General features: G+C 41.6%; 1 protein-coding gene across 5 annotated transcripts in view; it reads left to right on the top strand.

Annotated features, from left to right (window-relative positions):
- The window catches only part of BACH2 (BTB domain and CNC homolog 2), a 236,600-nt gene that overhangs the window by 153,054 nt on the left and 59,739 nt on the right, over positions 1 to 23,807 (top strand). For 4 of the 5 annotated variants that reach the window (XM_081186582.1, XM_081186581.1, XM_081186584.1 and 1 more), the window contains one exon: positions 6,301 to 6,455. The gene's annotated coding sequence lies outside the window, so the exon portion shown is untranslated. Of the gene's footprint in view, positions 1 to 462; positions 488 to 6,300; positions 6,456 to 23,807 lie in introns of those variants that run through there. The other variant, XM_081186585.1, reaches the window with a different exon arrangement.

Genomic DNA, 23,807 nt, shown 5'->3' with positions numbered 1-23,807 from the left:
CAAATGTTACTACTAACAGATGACACCTAACATATCTAACATCTAACAAATAATGCATGGTGTTGGCAATCCTAAACAACTGTATGTGTTTGGCCATGGTTCGCATATCTGGACCCTCTGATTTCTTTTCCCATTCTTTTATTGCTTTTGCCTGTCCCACCTAGCACCTAAGTGGCTGCTTGCATCAGTGAGCCATGCCACTCTTCTGTGTAGTTGGAGGGGAAACATTGCAGCAATGTTGCTTGTTCCTAATGTAAGAGAATGTATAAAGCTTGGGATTGAGTTACATGAGAAACTGCTTTGCCTCTTTCTTATTATTATTTAAATTTATATCTTGCCCTTCCTTGAAAAGGGTGGCAAACACAGCAGTGATAAAGCAATATGGCAAACACAACAGGCACCCATTGTTTGTACTTCATGGAAACAAGTGAGGACATTTTTGTTTTGAGAAACTTTTCCAGTTGGCTGTTTTTGTTTCCTTTTAAAGGTCTGTGCTTTGGGTATTTGTTATTATTTAAATCTATCTTTAGTTGTTTTCTAACCTGTTTTTAGTTGTTTGTATGTAGCTTATGTGAAAGACGATTCATAAAGATGGTGGTGATGGTTTGAGGTTGATATATGACAAAATGCAGGTAGATTGTGAGACTCTTAATCTCAGGGTTGTGGGTTTGAGCCCCACTTTGGGCAAAACGATTCCTGTATTGCAGGTGGTTGGACTAGATGACCCCTTGTTCCTTCCAACTCTAAAATTATCTGATTCTATGAAATGCTTACACAAAGATGCATGAATAAAACCAAGTATAGCTATTTTAGCACAAAGCACTCCTAATTTATCAGGAGGGGCCCTCTACAAGCCCTTGGATCCATCTTGTGCAGATATAGGCTTCAGTAAACTGCCATATAGACAAGTCCTAAATAGTATCTTGCAGATTTTTATAGACACACGAGTGAGAAACTTGACATCAGTATATTTTCCTATCTCTTGTAGAGAATGTCTCTGCTCCAGTGTTAGAAAGTCCCATTGTTCTAGGTGCATTTTGCGACAGGGAATTTCATTACGGTGAGCAGTTTCTGAGCTCTGGGCACCTAAGATTTCAGATTAAAACTGCAGAGTGGAAGGAAAGGAGGACCTTGTTTTGCTTCCTCACTTCCAGGTACTCTCTGAAGACTGAAGAAGAGACCTTCTTAAGAATATTAGGGGGGTGGGCAAGGGAAGGACTAGACCATGTGAAAAATGAACATAATATTTTAGCTGCAGTTCATTCATTTTCAGCTTTATATTCTTGTTATAAAAAAGCGCACCTACACATTCCGTAGCATCCATAATCTAGGTTTAAGGTGCTGTTTAGCTCTTAGCTTTCACATCTCAGTTTCCAACACTTCTCTACTCCTGAGGCAGCACGTCTTTGTGTAAAGGGATGTTTATTTCTGGAAAGGGAAGGGGGAAACCAGGGCATTACATTTGAATTAAGTGTATGAAATTGCAATGAATTAAACAGGGCAATGTGTTTTTAAAATGAAATATGCAAATTTCTTCTAGTAGTGTTGGAATCTATGGATTTGATTTTGGTCTTTAGGTGTGTTTCCCCGCCCCTTTGCTTAGGTATGCTATTTCCCTGTGCAAGCTAAGCCAAGCCAAGCACAGACACAAGTATCAAACCACATTCCATGCTCCCACGACTCTAGGGAGGGCCTGTGTTTCAAAAACAATTAAGAAGTAATATACATGGAAGTGGGAAGATTAGAAGGGAGGGGAGCAGAGAAAGGTTTCTTACAGAGGTACAGCCATGCGTTGAGCACCAGCCCTTACTATGCAAATTTAGGCAGGTTTCCCTGCTGCTGTGTCTTGTGCAAGCGCAGTCCAACTTTCAGTAGAAACTGCTGCTGTGCATCTGCTGTCAACAAGACTTTCCATGCATCCTATGCTGCCTAAGGACAGAGCTCCAGTTTTATGGCACTCTTGGCCTGACCCACATGCTTTTGGTATTCATGGATACAGTGGTACCTCTGGTTACGAACGCTTCTGGTTATGCACGCTTCAGGTTACGAGTTCCGCTAACCTGGAAGTAGTTGCTCCTGGTTGCGAACTTTGCCCTAGGATGTGAGCGGAAGTCGCACGCCAGAGGCACGCATGCAGCGGGAGGTGCCATTAGCGAAAGCGTGCCTCAGGATAAGAACGGTTTCAGCTTAAGAACGGACCTCCAGAATGAATTACTGTAAGTTCGCAACCAGAGGTACCATTGTATGTGATACAATATATGCGTACACAAAGCAGAGCCAATAGGGTGATTCACTTCTTCACTCACAGCTGCTCCATACCCCTTAATTTTGAACATTTCTATCTAGATAAAATGTAAATAGTTTATTGCTTCAATTAACTTGGAATTCCAAATAGTTGTTGGCAGGGGCGCACCTGCATTTTTGGGGCCCTGAAGCTTGAACTGGGGCCCCCTTTGCAACCAGCAACAAAGTTTGGGTAACCACTGTTATCTTCTTCAGTGGGTTTGTTCCTTGACAGATCACCACATTAAAAGAAGGGGGAAAAGGTACTACTTAGATTTTGATTAAAATTGCTGCATTGGATTATCTCACATATCAAAGTCACTGGTGTGAATAAAAAATTATTATGCCATATAGTTTTTGAGGTATAGCTCAGTTGGTAGAGCATGAGACTCTTCATTTCATGGTCATGGGTTCGAGCCCCACTTGGAGTGAAATATTCCTGCGTTGCAGGAGGTTGAACGAGATGATCCTTTTGACTAAAGATACCTGGGATCTTCTGCATGCAAAGCATGTATTCTGCTAGCAAACTGTGACCAGTTCCTCAAATATAGCGATACAGGAACATAGGAAGCTGACTTATATCAGGTCAGCCCAGTGTTGCCCGCTCTGACTGGCAGGAGCTCTCCAGGGTCTCAGGCAAAGCCTGTGCATTTTGAAATACCCGGACACCTTTATCTTTTGGAGTGGGCGCGGCAGTTGAAATTCTGGGTTAACTATTCAGTTGTCTTCTGCTGGGCTGCCAAGAATTTTAAAGGGATCAAGTTGCCCCCCCCCAAAAAAAAATGTTGTTTTTTGTTTTGGCACTTCCATTTCTAACTTCAATCCAGGAAAAAGAACTTTTTGGCTTCAAAATTTCCAGGCCTGCTATTCCTCAAAATGAGGTTAAGCATAGAATGTGCCAAACATTTCCTCAAATGCTGTTTAGTACAGAAAGGAATTCAAACGTTTGCAACTTGTTTTGACTAAGTTTAGGGAAGTGACCTGATCCATTTAAACTAAAAACTAAGCAGGGTCCTATTATATACTTGCTAAGCCTTCCCCCAATGTGTCCGTAAGCAGTTCCAGCTAGAGCTGAGATTTTTTATTTGGTCACATGAGCTAAGTGAACTCTTGGAGATACACACACTGTGTGTGTGTGTGTGTGTGTGTGTGTGTGTGTGTGTTCATTCTACATATGTTCAGTCAGTGACCTTCGTCTGAGGAACTCAGGGATTTTTACAGCCTTTCCCCACCTTAAGATACCTGTTTGAATTTCTGTGTGTTCAGAATAAGGCTATAAAAGCATAGTGATGGTGCTACTAGAGGGGAAATTACATGGGTGTGGTATATCTTGGTGGTCCTACTTCACCAGTAAGGAGGAAGATGGAGAATCTGTCCATTACATCATAGTTGTAGCAATTGAAGCAGTGTCTCTCCCCTTGACTTTAGGGAACTTCCTGTAGTAGTCCGTGCTCAGGCCTGCAGGACTTTAAAGCCAGAACCGTGTCTTTAGCACAAATTGATAGCAGTGAAGTTCAGAAAGAATTTGGTGGTTTGGAGGCTTTGTGGAGAGCTCCAGGTAGAAGCTGAATTGCTGCATTTTTGAGCTAGTTGAAGTTCCTTTGTGGTTTTTAAGGTCAGCCCAACATACACTGCATTTTACAAACCAAGTCATGTGTATTGTTGCAAACCAGTATTATTTAAAATATAGGAACAGTAATCATTGCTTTGTCTTAAAGGGATGTTGTGAAGCATCTTAAGATGATATATGTGAGATGCTCTGAGCACTTGGAGTGCCCTATATAAATGTGCATTGCTGCTTGAAAGGACGCTCTCTACTTATGCCATCTTCTGCTTTATTGTGTTTTGTTTTTAAAGTGTCTCATTTCCACTTCATTAATTCTAATTTCTGCTTGAGTTCATTCAGGCTGAAACAGAAATCACAGTCCTTACCATGGTGATCTTGCAACATTTGAAGTAATCAGTATTGCTGGTTTAGTGCATAACTTTCAGAAGTCATGGTAGTTTCTGGAACAGGTCTAATCAGCAAGTGATGGGTTGTTCAAGGAAGAAGGGGGCAGAATTAGAAGCCTGTTCTGGTGGAAGATAATGCTTTTTCTTCCACCCCGTCCCACTCCTCTTCAGCAATTTCGTTCTTCCAGATTATTTTCCCAAACAAGTAGCCTCCAGCTGTGGCAGAATAGCCTCAAGGCAGAACACACATCTTAAACAATGTTTCTGCCAAACCAAACTCCTTGTTTGTTTGTTTGTTTGTTTGTTTGTTTGTTTGTGTGAGTGAGTGAGTGAGTGATTGCATTTGGAGCAGCAGACATGGGTAGATAGATGAGCATTGCTTTCTAGAGATTTGTGGGAAGCCTATTCTCTATACTCAGTTTTATGACCTATGAACTACATCTACAACTACCTCCATGAGCATATAGCTGCATTCTGTTGTACCGACCTTGTTTGTGTGGCTTGGAGTATGAAGCCAATGCAGGAAAAGGATTCATATATACTTGGGTGGAGGTGTTTTACATCAAATCTTGATCAATGGGAGTATGTTCTCCTTGTGCCTGTTTTTTTGTTTTTTTTTTTTTTTTGGTGTGTGTAACGAAATTATTTCTATTAGTCATTCCCACATTTCAGAATAAGAATAGCTGTATAAAACAGAAGCATGGGATGGAGTTAAGACTAGACACAGATGTTTAGCAATGCATTAGGACAAGGTTAGATTACAACTTACCCTAGCCTGACCCCTGAGCAGAGAAATTCCTGCTTTCATTTTATAGGTCATGTGTTAAATTTAATACGCTCTGGCTCACTCAGTGTAGTGTAAGGATATCTGGGGAACACAGGGAGAGAAATAGAGAGTGAGACATTTGCAGAAACGGAATGAAATGTGTGGAATGCAGTCCCAGGCTTCTACAGCAGTGAACATCAATCACACCTTCCAAGAACAGGGTGGACCTGGTTCTCACTGAGGTGGCAAAGTTATGTTTGGGCTCTGCTACGTCAAGACTGTCCCGTGCTATGAAATGGCCACCCACTGAAAAAGAAAAAGGTGTGTACATATAGATATCTGGCATGCCAGAACGAAGCCTTGGCTAGAATCTTCTTCCCTGAATCCTTGTGCTTGAATCTTGCTTGTGGGTTGCCTACGAGCCTCCGGGCAGCTAGCGTGAGAACAGAATGCTGGACTAGATGGGCCATTGGCCTGATTCAGCAGGGCTGCTCTTATGTTTTTGTGTTAGCTTTCATATAAAGCCTGGAGTGAAACAGCAGAGACATCTGTACTAGGCCACAGACTTTCCCATCATGTCTCAAGTTTCTCCCACCTCCATTCCAACCTTCCTCCCAGAACAATTGTAATTTGACTGGAAAAAGCAAATGGGGCTCTGTTATGACAAACACACACACTACTACTTTTGCTACACATGGACTTGTTCATATGTGCTTTTCATCTTTCTCTACAAATTATTTAAGATTTTTACCATCCAGGTAGAACTTGAGTTCTGTATTTATTGAGAATGGTTTATGCAGGCTCTCTGCCCCACCTTACTTTATAGATTGGCAGACAATAGTAGATGACCCAGTGTACAAGGCACTATCTTCCATGCTTACAGAAAGTAATTTCTTCTTTGTGGTTTTCTGTGGTGCATCAAAGACAGGTTATGTGCCTGTACAGAACAGCATTTGGAATCTTCCAGAGCTAAGCTACTGAAACATTTATGTAGGCCACAAATGACTAACACAGGTAGGTATAACTAGACAAGCAAATTTTTAAAGAAATGTTAGCTGGGCTAGTAATTTTTGTGGATTTGTGTGTGTGAGAGAGAGAGACTCTGGCTTTGCTCATTATCAGAACATCCTGAGAATGCTTATTGACTGACTCATTTCTTTAATGCCACTGAAGAACAGAAGCTCAATGTATAGCTTTTAATTCATTATGAGATTATAAAATTTTGTAGGGGAAAGGGGATGCTTGTGCCAATGCAAACCTGTTTTCTCAAATGTGTCCTGATATTTTGTTATGTTTAGGTTGCCACCAGAGAAGTTGAGCTGCCAGAAGCTTGCCCTGTGAATCTTCAGGCGTTCTTATCTTAATGGATTGCTGTAACCTACTAATCTCTCCATTTGTCCACTTCCCTGTTTCGTGAGAATATTAGCCAGCACAGATCCTGGGAAAGTTACATGTAAGTCCTGCTTTTGATTCCTATTTCATCAAAAACAAAACAAAAAAAACTATGCAAAGAAGTGGGGTTTTTTCCCAACTGGTGGGGGGGATCCATATAGCACTTGTTAAATCATCCTAAAAGCTGTAATTCGTCAGATAACATTAGACTGTGAATAAATTGATCTTGAAGTACTTATTGTCTCTTTAAAAACTAAATGGAGAATGTAATTTTGTCAATTTGTGGGCTTCCTAAGTGTGTTTTCTGCCACAGCTGAACTTGTCACAAAGTACTTTATAAATAGCTTAGGCTTTTTTAGTTTAGGCTTTTTTCTCAAAAGTAGGCTAAGTTGATGTGGTGTGTGTTTGTGCATATATATGCGCAAAACAGGGTAATATTTCAGTTGAGGTGTGGAGAGGTTGTACTGATAAATCACTTTTCAGAATCAGCCTACAGATTCAGCCAGACATCTCTCCCCCCCCCCCAAATAAAAAATAGAGTGTGGCAACTCCTGCATTTCAGTACCCAAGTATTGGCATTTTGGGGAAATCAGGGTTTTCGAAGCTTCCAAAATATACAGAGCTAGCTACATGGCAGATTCCTGGTTACTTATTTCTGTGCAAGTAGCTAGTGTGTGTTAACAGAAGAAACTAGATGCTTGAATCTATCCCTAATGAAACAGTTGCATATAAAATGTGTACCACGTAAACACACTAGATGGATGCCTTTGGTAGCACACTTCAAATGGTGCTTAGGTTATTATTCCGAAGCAAAATCAAAGTAGGAATTTAGGAACTCACATACTCTGGTGACTTCCAATGTGTCTTTCTTGCTGCATAAATACAGAGTGCGCCCCAGGATTTTCTGGCACATCTCAGAGAGTTCTGAAGGTAACTGTTGATTCACATGAGATTTCTCTTACTCTGACTGCTCTAGGGTATCAAGAAACTTCCGGCTAGCCTTGAGCTGGGCTAGAGGATGAACGCTTCCCAACATCATGCCTAGTGATGCCTACTCAGAAACATTATGCCTCTAAATACCAATTGCTAGGGAAGAACAGCAGAAGAATACTGTTGCCCACATGCCCTGCTTTGTGGGCTTTCTGTAGCTGTCTGGTTAGCCACTGAGAGAACAGAATGCTGTGCTGGATAAGCCTGTGGTCTGATTTCCTCAGGATTCTTGTCCTCTTTCTGTTTTCTGCTTTGTTTTTGCTTTCTTGGTGACAAGGGCTGTATTTAATTAGATGCCGGGGCTGAATTTGATGCAGCGACTGTTGCTCCACGTGCTTTTCAACATAGAACTGCCCCAGTCAGGGCAAATGGAGGACATGGGCGGGTATAGAACCTCCCTTCATTTCTGCCTTTGTACCTTGCAACTTTTCAAGTGCTTTTCTTATTTTCTCTTCAAGCTGTTGACAACTCATCTGATGGGCTTTTGAGAGCAGAATAATATGAGGGTGTGTGTTTTAAAATTAGACAGTGCTGTTTGTTATGCAGGAGGAGCAGTACTAAGATAACATGCCTCTGCGCATCTGAGAATCATATGGCCCTAGGTATTTTACCAGTATCAGCCTGGAGTTCTCCCACTGTTTCCAACCAGTGAATACATGTCTTATACAGTGGACACTCGAGTTGCGAACGTGATCTGTGTGGGAAGCACATTTGGAACCCACAGCATTCTCAACCCTCAGCACCGCGTCTGCGCATGTGTGGGTTGCGATTCAGCGCTTCTGCGCATGTGCAAAGCTCGATTTAGTGTTTCTGTGCATGCATGAACGCTGAAACCCGGAAGTAACCCATTCTGGTACTTCCGGGTTCTGCACGGTGCACAACCCGAAAACACACAACCTGAGGCATCTGTAACCCGAGGTATGACTGTACTGGGTTATGCCATCTGTCTATGCATCCCAGCATTGTCTACTCTGATTGGCAGTAGTATTCCAGTCAGCCTTAGATTCACCTCAGCTGGTACCTGACCCTTTTAGCTAAAGATGTTGGGGATTCAACTTAGGCCCTTCCACATGGAAAGCACATGAGATATGACCCCTCTACTGCTTAATTTCCAGAGCTGACTTGAATTTTGGGGCGCTGTTTTGAAATTGCTTACGTCTGCATGCTTTACCACATTCCTGTACGAGCCGTGCAACCTGTAATAATCCATTTGTAACGTACGTAATCCACTTCAAATCGACTGTTACAAGGACAAAATAACCCTCTGGCCCTCTCTTCTCCAAATGGATCTTGAGAGCAAAGGGCTTTCCCATAAAGCCAGTGAAAAGCATTATGTTCCATTCATACAATCCAAAACTTTGAAAATCAAAATAGCTGGCGAGGAACATCAACGCTGCTGGTATTCACACTCCACATTCTTTCGCCTGCTCATAATTACTAGAAAGTGCTCTCGCACTGAACTGTCAGACAACAGGCAACAGTGTTGATCACACACCGCTTTATGTATGTCCTACATGTGGATGAATGGTAGGACACAAACCAATGGCTTCAAGTTACAAGAAAAGAGATTATGATTAAACATCGGGAAGAACTTTGACCGTAAGAACTGTTCAACAGTGAAACAGACTCCCTTTATGCTGCACCCTTAATTTGGTGCTTTTATACTCCACTCTTTCTCATAAAGCAGGGTACCTGCCTCTACTACTACCCATTTTGTCCTCATAACAACCATGTTATGGTTAAAGGAAGCACTTCTGTTGCGCAGTGGGTCAGTGCGTCCGCCTGTGAACCATTGCAGGGTGCTGAATTTGATGACCCTTGGGGTCCCTTCCAACTCTACAATTCTGTGAATGATGTTGTTAAATAAAATGATAGTGTACCATTGGACAATCGAATAAAAGGAAGGATATGCCTTATGCTATGGACAGGAAGATTGTACCATTGAGCTCCATGTTCAGTGTTAGCTCCCTGCTTGAAAGGTTTTGCTTAGGAGCATGTGTCAAAAGAGGGAGAAGGGGAACAAGAAAAGTCAAGCCATCCATGAGAGAAAATTTGAAACTTTTTTGTGTGTGTTAGTGTCCCTGCCTCCAGACAGCTCGTCATTTCATTCCTATTTTGACCACATGGACAAAAAGCCTAAATTGATGGAGCATGACTTAACATTGCCCATCCTATTCTCATAGAATCATAGAGTTGGAATAGACCACAAGGGCCATCGAGTCCAACCCCCTGCCAAGCAGGAAACACCATCAGAGCACTCCTGACATATGGTTGTCAAGCCTCTGCTTAAAGACCTCCAAAGCAGGAGACTCCACCACACTCCTTGGCAGCAAATTCCACTGTCGAACAGCTCTTACTGTCAGGAAGTTCTTCCTAATGTTTAGGTGGAATCTTATTTCTTGTAGTTTGGATCCATTGCTCCGTGTCCGCTTCTCTGGAGCAGCAGAAAACAACCTTTCTCCCTCCTCTATGTGACATCCTTTTATATATTTGAACATGGCTATCATATCACCCCTTAACCTCCTCTTCTCCAGGCTAAACATGCCCAGCTCCCTTAGCCGTTCCTCATAAGGCATCGTTTCCAGGCCTTTGACCATTTTGGTTGCCCATCCTATTCTTCCCAACCCTGCTTTGCCTGTATGACCTATGTGTCCTAGTGTAGTCACTGTTTATTGTGTTTGCTTTCGTTCTACTGTGGCTCTTATATTTATCAAGGTTTGTGAACCTCAGACCTTATGGCCAAATGTGGCCCTCTAGGCTTTCCTATCTGGCTCTCAAACACACCTTACTGACCCTGCTTTGTATCCCAAGTGCTTTGCTTGGCTGGAATGTGCCTTAAACTCCCACAAGAGATTTCTGACAGTGTTGGTGATTGTGTTGTTTTTGAAGGAAGGAGTGAAAGTGAACTAGAGTCAAGGAGAGAGACAACAGTGTTCTAGTAGCAGCTTGCAAGCATGGGAATGAGGACAGCTTAAATCCACAATGTGAAAATATTGGAACACAACTCAAGGCAACTGTAGAAAGCTTTGAAACACAAAATTTAGGTTGGCAAAATCCCATGCACATTGGTGCAGTTTGCTGATAAGCTCACAAAAATATGGACCTATATTTCCCAGATTTGGGTCTTTTAGTTGAAGCTTCCCAGTTCCGTTATAAATATAAATGACCTCAGAACTGTCAGGTTTTTGTAAACGGGAAAGTGCCACCAGAACCACTTGTAATACTTGGGATCTTTTTTTGTCTTTGGGTATGCTGCTACTTTAGACGAGGCTGGGTACTGTGATGCCCACTATTCATAGTCCTGAGGGTCATGTGATTATTTGCAGCTGCTCAGATAATTCTACCAGCATAACCCAGAAAGAATTTGTAGAATGAAAACTGCACTGGATCAATGCTCGGGAACGTGAAATATTCTGTATAAGGACATCTGTCATTCACACTCCTGGTGTCCCCAGCACAAGTTTAAACTGCCCCTTTCTTGAAAACGGCTTCACACATTGCACTTTTCATTCAGATGTGCAAGTGAACCACTTTATGTGTACCCAGGAACGCTCGTGTGTGGGCGTGTGTGTTCTCTTTGTGCATTATACAGCTCCAGCTCCCTCTTGCATGTGCATGCTGTGGCATGTGGCCACCATGTAACATTTGAAGGGGCCCAGCGTCTCTAAGCCTATTCTGTACTTGGAAAGTATCAAGTACACTATTCAAGGATAACCATCTTTGGATTCAGACTTGGTGAAGGATTTATGGCCTGATTCAAGAACATGCCACAGCGGCAAACGGAATATTTAGAGGAAAGCAGGCTGCATACACGCCAGTGCAAGGTTGAAAATCAGCACATAATGCTGGCACAGCCACCACTGAACTTCAGATTGCAGGCACTACTTCAGAGTAGACACTTAGGATGTGAATTAATGTGCTATATAATTGTGCTAACGGAACAAAGAAGCTGATTAAAGGTGTATGGCAAGCATGAATCATACATAGTGGTGCCTAACAGAATAGTGTGTGTGTGTGTGTGTGTGTGTGTGTGTGTGTGTGTGTGTGTGTGTGTGTGTTAAACGAGTGGGTTTTGAGCCAGCAAATGCTGTCATTATGGCTACTTTTAGTAAGTGCTGCATTCTTGCTTCAGAGCAGTCCATTTCAAATAGCGTTACAAGATTATTGCCTTCTGAGCTGTAGCTTGAAGCATTTTGGTTGCTTTTGCATTTGAACAACACTTAACTTTTAATGTTGAAATTCGTTTTTTAAAAAAATGCTAAGGTCATCATATAACATTAAAAGTATAGTGTTGGTTTTTATATAGTGCCAGTAACATTGAGAGTACCATGAGGCTTCTAAAGGTTTAACTATCCATCATTCTTGAAGAACATAGGAAGCTGCCTTATACAAGGAAGCAAGTGCCTTATAACTCAGAATTGTCTCCACTAAATGGGCAATGGTTCTTGATGGTTTCAGTCAGAGATCCTTCCCAGCTGTACCTGAAAATGTCATGGATTTAACCTGGGACCTTCTGCATGCAAAGCAGATGCTCTTCCCTTTGCAGTTTCAGTTTCGTAGCTTTCAGAAAATTGCAACATGTTCACAAATCCATTAAATTCATGGTTTTACTTAAAACTATCTTTTGATGGACTGTTAGCATCTGTGTGCAATTTTGAAAGTGCAGTGTATTTTCCTTCATCTACCTAGCTCTCACTTCCCAAAGAAAATACTAGTATCTATGCATACTAGCATGCATAGATCTCAACCTCCTGGTTGTAACACCGCCCCCCAAGGATTATTGCTGAATGTGCAGTATGAACTACCCATGTTCTATCTGATGACTGCACACATATGTATATTCTCACATCACATTTCACGTGTGTGTCTCCCCCACCCCATCCACTTTTTTTTACACCACAGTGTGGGAATTGTCATTGTTTCGAAGTTGCTGGAGTTGTACAAACTGAAGCTTAATCCAGGCGAGAACAATGCACTATTGATTCAGGTTTCTTGTGATCTAGGAATAGGTGTCCAATCTGTATTGGACAGGTAGTGCTCATCTTTCTTAAAAAGTTCTCAGCTTAGTGGTGATCCTGAATGGCCAACAGCAGCGGCCAGGGACGCCTTTTATCAGTATGTGAATTGCATCATTTTCTTGAGAAGTCAGACCTTGCCAGCGTCATTCCCACTGTAGTCACCCTGTATGCTCTAATGTTGGGAATGCCTTTGAAAACAGATAGGGGCAGAAAGTGGCTGCCAGGATATTACTAAAACTGGCAGATTGTACACATAATTCCAAAATTATGCCATCTACATTGGTTTCCGCTTTGTTTCCAGGCTCAATTCAAAGTGCTGGCTCCCTAAATTTTTCATCATTAAAGATCAAAACCAGCACTTTGAAGTAGTTTCTGAAAAGACTGCAACCAGACTATATATTAATCATCCCCACTCACATGAAACTTGCCTGACTCATAAGATCCTCTTCTGTGGCCAGCTGAGTTCCATCTGCCCCTGCCATTAAAAGTGTGGTGGTGGGCACAAGGGACAAGTCCTTTTATTATTATTATTATTTTGCAGCGCCAGAAAAACAGTTGTTACAACCACTGTCGGTTTACCGGTGTGCCACCTTTCCCCTGATAAACAGCACCCAGAGTGGCTTGCAGTAGCCTCTGAACCAAGTGCAATTGACAAGAATATGCATAATAAAATGTATCACCGCAGCATTCCAAGACAGTTGGTTAACAATTCGGTTTAGAGCATATGGGAATAGTATAAATTGGGGTTGTGCATTCCAGCCAGGCAAAAACACTCAAGGTGTGAAGTGGGACCCCTGAGGGGTGTGGCCTGGGGAGAGTCCCAAGGGCCAGATGGAGAGGCTGGGGGGCCACATTTGGCCCCCGGGAATGAGCTTCTCCATCCCTGAGTTAATGTTTCAGTCGGCTCTCCAAAACCCCTGCGGTTAATAAATGCAATATTAAACTAAGACTGGACAATCCACTAAAAATAAGAAATTAAGCTACAGTAATAAAAATCCTGAAACAGGATTCAAATTAACCGCAATATAATATACCAACCCACATTACAGAACAGGATAACAGTGTAAAGCGAAATATTTCTCACAATCCGTTTCAAAACAAATCAGCAGAACATTAGGTCCACAATCGGCGTATCATGAACCCGACGAAAAGCATATCATATTGATACATTCAAAATTATACCTATATTAAGCAGTCCTTTTAAACTCATGCTTAATAATAATAATAAAACACCAGATTTAGCAGCAGAAAATTAGAACTTTAGGAATCGGGTGCTTTAACCAGAGGCAGGAGCAGTTGGTATGGTTTAGCCTGGTTTGTATGAGAGCTGCTGCTGGAGTCTTTAATCTGAGATATTATAACCCTGAACTGCAGCAGCAACAGCAGCCCTCATAGAGATTAGGCTAAACCATGCAAATTGCCTCTCTTTTTATCCGTTTCTCAAGACTCTCCCAAGGCTTTGGCCCCTCCCCAGCTCTACTATACACCCTCCATCAGTGCTTTTGCCTGGTGAGAATACGTATGTCCTTAAAACTGTGATAAGCCTCTGACTTCTGTGTAGCTAGACTGTAGCCTGTTGGACAAAAAGTAAACATGACATCTGTTGCTCTGCCCACTTTTGCTTCTGGTTCAACTCACTTTTGCATGTTGCCCCTGGAAGGTTGCCCCCGAGGAAATGCAAGCCTTGGACTAAATAAGTTTTAACCCCCACTCCCCCAGTCTATGCTTTGTTGCCCTTTTTTGACATGCATTTGAAAGCAGGCTCCCATCCACGTTCCTGCACAGGTCTTGCATGAATCTTTCTTGATGTATATACTCAAGCAGAGCTGGATCAGAGCAGCATGGTTGCAGATGTGTGCTGGAAATTGTTCTGCAAGGGGAAGACATGGGCTCAATAACTCTTCATATATAATGTTATCGGAAGGTGTTGAACGGTCAGCCATCTGTCACTGTCATACAGGATAATAAAGCTAATGGAACTGCTGACACTTGAAATAGGACAGCATCATAGTGAGAAACTGCTATTTCCCTTTTTTATGCCTTTGCTGGAAACTGCACTATGCAGACACTAAATTAAGATAAATGCCATTTGTAACCCCACTGAACATAAAATTAAAGCTTGGAAGCCATTTCACTGTGCATATTGGATGCTTTTAAATATTCTAGCTTTTGTTCCCTGCTTCCAGTCGTTTTCTCCATGTCCTAACACTAATGTGAAATGTTCCTTAAGTTACTGTAATGCTAAATTATTTCTCCCCCGGCCCCCCAGCTGCCTGCCAGACGCTGTTTGTAGCTTTTTCAGGTTGCAACCTGTGTATACTTCTTCACATCCCAGATTGGTAGGACACCCCCCCACACACACACACAATGTTGGAGGTAACTAGAAGGGATGCAGTTTCATACGTTGGCATTGGGAAAAGAGAGCTCCGTGGGGAAAGAGCCAAAAATTGCAAGCTTCAGATACTTGCTTCGAGACTGTAGCAACAACAACAAAAGAGTATATTTTAAAATGGTTTGTGGTGGTAGTTTCTTTTGAACCTAATAATAGCCAGGCTTATATAGAGGCACTGGGAAAATAATCACAGCTGGCCCTCCATAAATCTTGCCCCAGTGATGAACATTTCCCTGTAGGTCAGTTGCTGTCTTTTATGGACCGTAAAGTTTCCCATAGAATCCTTCACATGCCAAGCGCTAGTCATTTATTTCAAGACAATTTCAATGAAAGATTACTTAAAAAGACGATACTAGTGAAATCCACTTTCCCTAACCTTAGCCAGTGAAACTCAAATTCTTCTCACCACATAAGTTTTAATTTTACTGCAGTTTCAATACTTCCTTCTGTGCTCGTCCCATACTGCACAGTCATTTAGTGTCTGATCTGAGGGCATTGTGGTTGCAGCTTGAGTAAGATATGACCCATTTTTAATAACACTTCTAAATGCTACAAATACCAGACGTATTTGGAACTTCTACAACATGAAATAATCTTCAGAAAGCACATTGCTGCTGCTGTTAATTTATTATATAGCACTTCTAGTTTTAAGTGCTTTTACAGTAATCGTTTGTTAATCCCCTCATTCATCCTGGCATTGCGCTCTGTGGGAAGGGTCAGTTTTAGTCCTGTTTTGTCCGTAAGGGGGACAAAACATTTAAATCTGGGCAAGTGAGTGAAGGCCCCAAAAGGTTCGCAATCCCTGCACACAGCCATCTCTTCTCAGTAGGTGAAGTGAGGCAGCCACATCAGACAGCTGATTTTCAGTGCTATGAAAGAGCAGCAAATGGTTAGTTATTTTATTAATGTCATTTTTGCTGCTGGAGGAGAGAACTTGTGGGATTTTTTTTTGCCTCAGGTGCCAAAATAGCTTAATTTGCAGGGTGGGAGGCATTTGCTACTCTACCTCAGGCACCAAAATGCCTTGGGCTGGCCCTGATTAATCATTAGCTTATTTACAGTGACTAGAGGAGAGTTCACATTAAGCCATGTCATAATGGAAGGTCAATGGACATAACAATGTGCAATTTCAGAAAGGGGGTTAATGGGGGGGGGAGGAAGGTGGCTTTCTGAACTGTCTTCATCCAACTGTGTCTGCTCTCAAGGTGGGTTTCTGCTAAATAGGCAGAAGATGTAAGCGAAGTTAGTCATGTGCGTGTTAAAAGAGAATTGCTTCTGAAATGCATGTATTTCACGGAAAGAAAAAAAATTAGGTATGCATGAGACCCATAATGGGGGGAAAGGCGCACAGTGTTGTGTGTCATATGTATTAAAAATTAGTCTAATTTGCAAAGCAAGTTCTGAAGTACAGTATTTAGTCCCAGCATCATGCTTGACTGTACAATGTTTCTGTGTCTTCAGGTACGATTATGACTGCTGGGGTTTTTTCTTCTCACTGTAATCTATTTTCTGGGAGGGGCCATAGCTCAGGGGCTCACGGCACCAGATCTGCATGCAGAAGGTCCCAGGTTTAATCCTTATCATCACTGGGGGGAAATATTGTGTAAAGGGTGATGCGAAAGACATTGAAAGCTTCTGCCAGCCAGAATGAATCATACTGGACTACATAGACAGATACTCTCTAACCAGCCATAAGGCAAGTTTGTACATCATTTATGGGTGGACCATTCATAAAACTCCCCAGCAATAAGTTGCTCGGCAGCTTCTTTGTTAACTATTTACAATGTGCATAATCCAGACAAAGTTAAGCACTTGGACAACTAATTACCGGTAATTTCAGTGGAAGAGTTAAGAGCCTTCTTCAATAGCTGCCGCTGAAATCAGGGGTATTTAAAAGGGCTTGAAAGTGACTGCATACTATGCGGTGTTTCCACAGAACCTCACCCTTTTCCATTTGAAATACAATGCTAGCCGTCCTTACGGCGGGGCTTTATGTTTTACTGACTGTCCGTGTATGTTTATTTGTTCATCCATTTATGAATCACTTCCTATGAAACATCTCAAAGCAATCATTTAAAATGTTACCATTCAAAACATATGAAAAACAAGTTTGTATACGAGAACCATTTAAAATCTAATACAGATACTGACTAGCATGTTCCTCAGTGCTCTGATTAACAGTAGTGATCATATAGGTATATAGCAGGGAATCATGTATAGTTTGGGATTCCCCCCTCCCTCAGAGCAAACGTTCCTCAGAGCAAACGTTAACATATCACCTCATTGTCTTGACATGTTTTCTGCAGCTTTTGCCGATTATTGCTTTGGCATCTGCATGTATCAATTTACAGCAGAGATTTCCATAATGGAGCCAATCCTAGACGACCTCCAGCCTGCATGAAACCCTTACCTCATGTCCTCAAGGGCGACCTAGATTCATGTGGGCAGAGAACTGCTCCAGTAAAGTAGAAAGAGAGTGAGATGGGAGATCCAATTATAAGGAGCAAAAGTGGTGTTCAGGTGAGGAATGCAGAACCCAGACCGATTCCCTTTTAGCGCTGGAGTCTCTAGTTGTGGGGAAATAACCTGTTGGAAGAGTCAAGCAATGAGAAAGAGGATATTCTGTCCGCATCCCGCCCCCTTTTGTTTCATAAACCAGACCTACCTACATACATTTCTTTCCTGCTTCCTAGGTGATTTCAGCAAGTCTGATGGTGACACAGGGATCTGTCACCATCCTATCTAGTTCAAACCCAAGCTCTATACATTCCCCCCCCCCCTATATCTGTTCATCAAGAAGCAACTACGTTTTTGGGTGGCGAGGGCAGATGGAGAGGAAGAGACTTGTTCTGGTTTGGTTTTAAGTGAGCCATCAGTCTGGGTTTCCCCCCCACTCTTTGTCTTTGTTGCATTTTTGTACTTGCCTTGTAGGTGTTGGAAGTGTGGGCGGACAAGAAAAATTAGTGGTTTTAATAAGACTTTCCATCTATTGCCCTTTTGTGTACAACTGAAAATAAAGACTCATATAATCTGGAGCCGTAGACCAAACATAGTCAGTCTGTTAAATGCTCACAGTTGGCTGGCTTGCAATCCTGCCTCTGTCTGTCTGGTAAGATCTATATTTTGTATTTGGCAGCTAACTCAGTTGAATTGAAAGAGGGTTTTCAGGTTAAAATAGCAGTTGTTCTGTATGAGATAAAGTATTTGAACTTGCTTACTTAAAATAAAAAGCAAAATAGTGTGGATGTGTAAAATAGTTTTCAAAGGTTTGGCATAAGTGGCTACGAGGCCTTGTATTCTTGGTTAAAATTTATCACCCCAAAGTGCAATTGTGCGTTTAACATGGATCTGGATGCAAAACCTGCATTTCTGGAGAAAGCCAAGATCCATCAAGCATGGCACCAGATGGTTGTTGTAGGCAGGGCATGAAAGTGATAGGTATCACCTGTTGTTTCTTTGCCAGCATCTGGTAGTCAGGGATATTCTGTACAGTACATTCTGTACATCGAGGTTCTGTTTACAGGTCTATAGACCTAGGCTTGAATCCACTTGTGTCCTTCCATTCATGGAAGGATTTTTGATCCAGCAGATGCCTCAACTGATGGTAGAGAAGACCTAGTCTTTGCCCATTTCCCTGTCCTCTTTGCATCTTTTTGCACCTTTTGAAAATCTCTCCCAGAGGTTTGAAGGATCATACAAGACAGCATGGAAGGTGATGCACAGCTCTGCAAGGAGAAGGGGGAATCATCTCCCCACCTCTTCCATTAGCAGAGGCCAGGCTAGAGCAAAGGCTCTTTGGTAGACAGAAGGACAAAAATGGATACAAACCCTAATCTCTAAATCTATGGTGGCCATGTTAATTGACAGTGGTTTGTTTGCTTCTCATTACTGTTGTTTGTTTGTTTGTTTGTTTGTTTGTAGAATTTATATCCTGCCCTTCATCACAGGCAACCTTTCAATGGGTCATTTATTAATGAAACAAACACATACAAGAAAAACAATCAAGAAAACAATTAAAACTATGTAAACAACCTAAACCCTCACATTCAATGTGCTCCTTGAGCAAAAGATATTTGAGGGAATTTGTCTTAGCTGGCTAATTTGTTTGTTTGGAATTTTGGCGATTACAGATCTGAGAAGTTGAATATGATCACTTGTGGGGTTTCTGTTTGTTGTATTTTAACTTTTTGTGTAATTGGAATTTGAATTGTATCCCTTAAATATTGTATATCTCCTGAAGACATTGCTGTATCAGGAGATGAACAATTTGAATGATTATTATAATATAAAAATCAAGCAAGTGGCTTGATATATCAATTCCCATCGCCACCCAAAAGATAAAGGAAAAGGAAGGGTGATTTTAGCTATGGGATAGGGTGGCACTTGCAAGGCTTTAGTTCTGGTACAGAGTGTCCTAAATAGCTCAGGACCCAATTACCTGAGAGAACACCTTCTCACCTGTAAACCAGCCTTTATGTTAAGATCAGCCAGGGAAGCTGTCCTGGTAGTGTCACTTATTCCTCAGGTTTGGTTATCAGTGATGTAAGGGAACGCTTTCTTGGTTGTGGCAGCCCAGCTTTGGAACTCCCACACTTTCTGAGATATGCCTGGCACCGACGTAGTTACATTCACCCAAGCTTGGGGTGCAGTGCAATTATCTGACTGGATGTTTCTGTAGTTGTTGTAATTTATCTGCCATGTTTTGTGCTGTTGTATGCTGATTTTAAGTTGCTGGCTTTAATGTATGTCTTACTGCTACTCACTCTGGAACGGTCATTTGCGATGAAGAGTGAGATAAAACATTTCTTTCTTTGAAAAAGTTATAAATAAATCAAAAAGCATTTGCGGGGGGGGGAGTTCTTGTAGAAATAGCCAACTGCATATTGAGTTCACCCCTCCCCTCTGTAATGGGCAAGACACTGATAAATATATATGAGCTTCCGATGTACTACTTTAGCTGTAGTTTGGTTGCAATCATATGAAAAGCATGGTTGTATGAGTAGGCCAAACTACACAAAAAACAGGTCTGTGAAAAGATCTCCTGACATTTCTATTTTTCTTTGAACAAATAATGGAGTCCTTTGGTTTTGAGTGGAACTGTGATGCTAAGGAGGGTTTTAAAATATCCTCCTCGCCATGCCATTTCACAAATCTAAATCCCCTCCCAGCTGTTCTTTCACCCTGGAGGGGGAGCATACAGGTATCTCTTGAAGTTTAGACCTTAGGATATCTTTATGTTGGTTTTTGGAGAGCAACAGAAGTCTATTTTAAACAGTTGGCTAATAAAATTGCTATGCATGGGTGACTGTTTTGCGATTATAACCTTTCCAAATTGAACAGTCACCTATAAAATGAGTAATATTGGAAATGCTTAAATTTAACTTGCTTTTTTCATTTAAGCTTCTAGCACCGTGCCACAGAATTCATTTGAAATTACTGCGTGCCCAGCCAGACACGTCTCTGAAATGGGCTGAGTTGGTCTTGGACGTACACAGACTTCTATCAGTTATTCCCTGCACAGGGCTTTGTGTGCTGCAATAGTAGATTCATCTGTATCTGGTACTTATCTAAGTACTTGGTCTATTCCTTCCCCCCACCCCCCATTATGGAGTCAAGGTAGGCGGTTCAGGAAGATCCTGCTCAAATGAACTCACTATTGTATTGGGTCAGGTGTTGCTTTTTACATAACCAGAGAGGGAGAGTAGAGATGACAGCACCTGTGAGCCTATGACTCTTTCACTTATTGGTTATACCCAACTAAATTCTACTCAGAATAGACCCACTGAAATAAATAAACATAAGTTATTTAAGTGTGTTGATTTCAGCTGTCTACCTGTGTGCGTAACATTGCATATCACCCTGATTGTTTAAAATACTTATACCCTGCTTTTCTACTTTGTCTCAAGGTAGTATACAGCAAAAGGGTGTATATCTGTCTAGGACCTATACAAACCCCTAACCTTAAAAAAGAAGCAGCAAAGATCATATTCCACCAGCAATCCGTTTCCCACATCAGTATGCAGAAGAACTACAGAGATTTATAGATGTTTCCCATTCACAGTGGATGACCTAATCTCCACATAATGCTTGATGGCGGCAGCTCAGTCCAGCCAGTGTCGCTTTAGTTGAATAATATACAGCATTTAGCAGTGCCACACTATAATAATGTATTTTGCCTGTGTATCTCTGCTCTCTGGCCACAATCTAAGGATGCTTGCTTGAGGAATGCTGTGTAGCACTTACAGCTAATGGCAGAATCTTGTGTGTAATTGGAATTCTCAAATAAGGAGTGCGGAATATAAATGCAACGAGGGCATTTCAACAGAGTTCTGTAATTGGGGATGAATGGAGTAAATTTGTACACATGTGCTTTGAAAGGGCACAGTGGAAGGTGAAACTGCACACTCTGCAGTGAATGAGGGATGAAAGCCAATGTATCAGTGTCATGGCATGACAGTGTAGAGTATAAATGATATTGTCACTGAGTACTGCAGCAGGTATCGAGGGAATTCCACTCCAGTGAATTACATTACTTAGGCAGACCTGAAGGCATTGTGTCTGAATGAGTGGAGGGGAAAAGAGAGGTTGTCAGCATAAAGCAGAAGACGTTACAGTACAACTGGCTGCAGGGTTTGGAAATTGGTGCATTTCTGAAGTTTACCATGTTAAAGCGTTTCAGGGCCCTCTGCGTTTAATTTTTTGCAAGTTTGTGTGTGTCAGAATACATTCTTATTCTCTCTGCTGCTGTTACTTGAATTAAAGGACCTATTTTGCAGAGGATATGGGCAGTAAGCCAGGATTGTAGCCCAGTCAAACATATTGCAACAAAAGCATATACACCAAAATGATTAGGAATGTGGGGTCTGTCTCAGACAAAAAAAGGATTCTGGAATTGCCTCCCCCTTCCACTCTTTTCTGTGCAATTCAACATCTCTTTTAATAACCGATAGAAAAAAGAATCACCCAGGACTATTAGAAACACACACACACCCCCCCAAGCTTCAAATTGATATATAAGACTTAAGATTTATATACAGTTTAAGCTGCACTATGGCCAAAGTGTTGCATTTTTGTTCCTTTTTTAAAAGATGCAAAAGCAGCAGAGGACTAATATTTTTCCACAGAATGCTTTTCCATAGAATGTGTGTCTTAAGAAAACTTGTAGAGCATTTTTTTTTAATGCAGAGCTTAATGTATAACCATAATCCCACCTATGACTCTTCCCAGAAAAGAAAGAAAACATCAGTCACCCATGTACTATGTTTCTGTTGGATGTTTTGGACCATGACAAACCCACATGTCCAGGAAATTACCCCTATGAAAGATCATTATTTACATACGACCTAATGAAGTTCAAACTGCAACCCTATGTGCAATATCCTACACTGTCCCCCAATGCTTAGGAGCATAATTTTGGGATGCTGTGATACTTGTGGTGTAGATTGAATTCATTTGTTTTTGGGGGCGCGTCCAACAAAGGTACATGATTCAACATTCTGAGCATAAACTGTGATGCCTACTGTGTCTCATTGTTTTAATGATCTTGTTCACTTGCTCACCCCTTAGGATCAGATACAAGGAGAGTAACATAAGCCATTGTAGCATTAAGTCACATTTTGAGAGATCTAGTCAGTCATCCACTATCCTATTCCTAGTTCAACAGTAATTGCCAACCACCGTACTTTCCGAAAAGTTAGAAATCTACCTCTGCGAAAGCTGAGATACTGGATGCACTGTAAATCATGCAACTTTGGTAAACATATGTGAAAGTAAGAAAATGAGTGGATGGGTGCTTGGCTGGAATTGTCCAAATACATTACATATATGTGGTCATGGTTGTATCGAGACCTTTGCCAGGTTGGTAGTGTGATGTTTCCTGTCTTTTGGGAGAAGCTTTTCAGAGGACAGTGGCAGAGTGTGTGTGTGGTGCTTTGTGTGCAGTTCTTCAGTCTTCAATCTGTTCTACTAGTAGGGACTTTTTTCCAAGAATTGCATCTTGTAAATAGTATAGTTTTATTTTATAAGCTTACAAATATATATCAGCATTGTTACAGTGCTTCCTTGGCATTCAGAGCACTTCCAGTGTATTATCATATTAATTCTTTTTAAAGCCCTGTAATGTAGGCCAGTATTATTTATTATCCTCATATTGCAGATTTGGAGAATACTGAGAGAATACTGTTTTGTTTTAAGCTGTCTCTTGAGTTCATGGCAAAGACAAAATCTGAACCAGGTTCACAACTCAGCTTCTCTCAGCCACTGCAGTACACTACCTCTCTAACATAGCATTCCAAGGAATCACAAGGAAATCCTCAGAGTGGTATGCATGTGAACACCAGAGTGGTTTTTATTTTGTGTTCACAGAGTCATATCAGTCTTATTAACAACATACACATTCACAGGATCCAGCAGGTGAATGTGTGTGTCTTTAGGGAGGCATTCGCCATTGCACTGACTAAGAGAATTGTTCTGTCTGGCAAGCTGATCTGCTTGCCCTGGTGGAACAATTGCCCTAGTATGACATCAGAGTCCTCCCTAAAAATCCACACTCCTTAAAGACCCTCCCTCTCCTCCCCATGCATGCTGTTCGGGGGGTTCTCCTGATCCAATTTCAGGGGGGGTGTAGGGGGAGAGGGGAAGTCCTATTGCAGAAACACTTACACAGGGCTTCCACTGTTGGGACCCTTAGTTTTGGAAATTCACAAGGTGCATTTCCCAACATTAAAGAGAATGTAGTAAACTCATGTAAAGAACTGTGCACATAGCAGAGCTCTGCAGAGCTTTGTATGGTCCCCTCTCATGGATGAAATGGGATGCTGTGGCTGTTTGCTTTCAGATGCAAATTATGATCAGTTCCTTCATCCACAATAGCTTAAGTATGCTGTGTATTTCTGTTTTTCCATGGTTTCTTCTGGAAACTCTAGCAAGATTTTGCTCAAGTCGTAAAGGTTGCTCTAATGATGGCAACAAAGGAAGTAGGCATTGCTATGGCAGGAGGAAGATTAGGGGCAGG

This window comes from Podarcis bocagei (assembly GCF_964188305.1).
Source record: "Podarcis bocagei genome assembly, chromosome: 3".
NCBI classification, from domain to species: domain Eukaryota; kingdom Metazoa; phylum Chordata; class Lepidosauria; order Squamata; family Lacertidae; genus Podarcis; species Podarcis bocagei.
The sequence above is the reverse complement of the archived record's forward strand: the minus strand, read 5'-3'. Positions and strand labels throughout refer to the sequence as shown.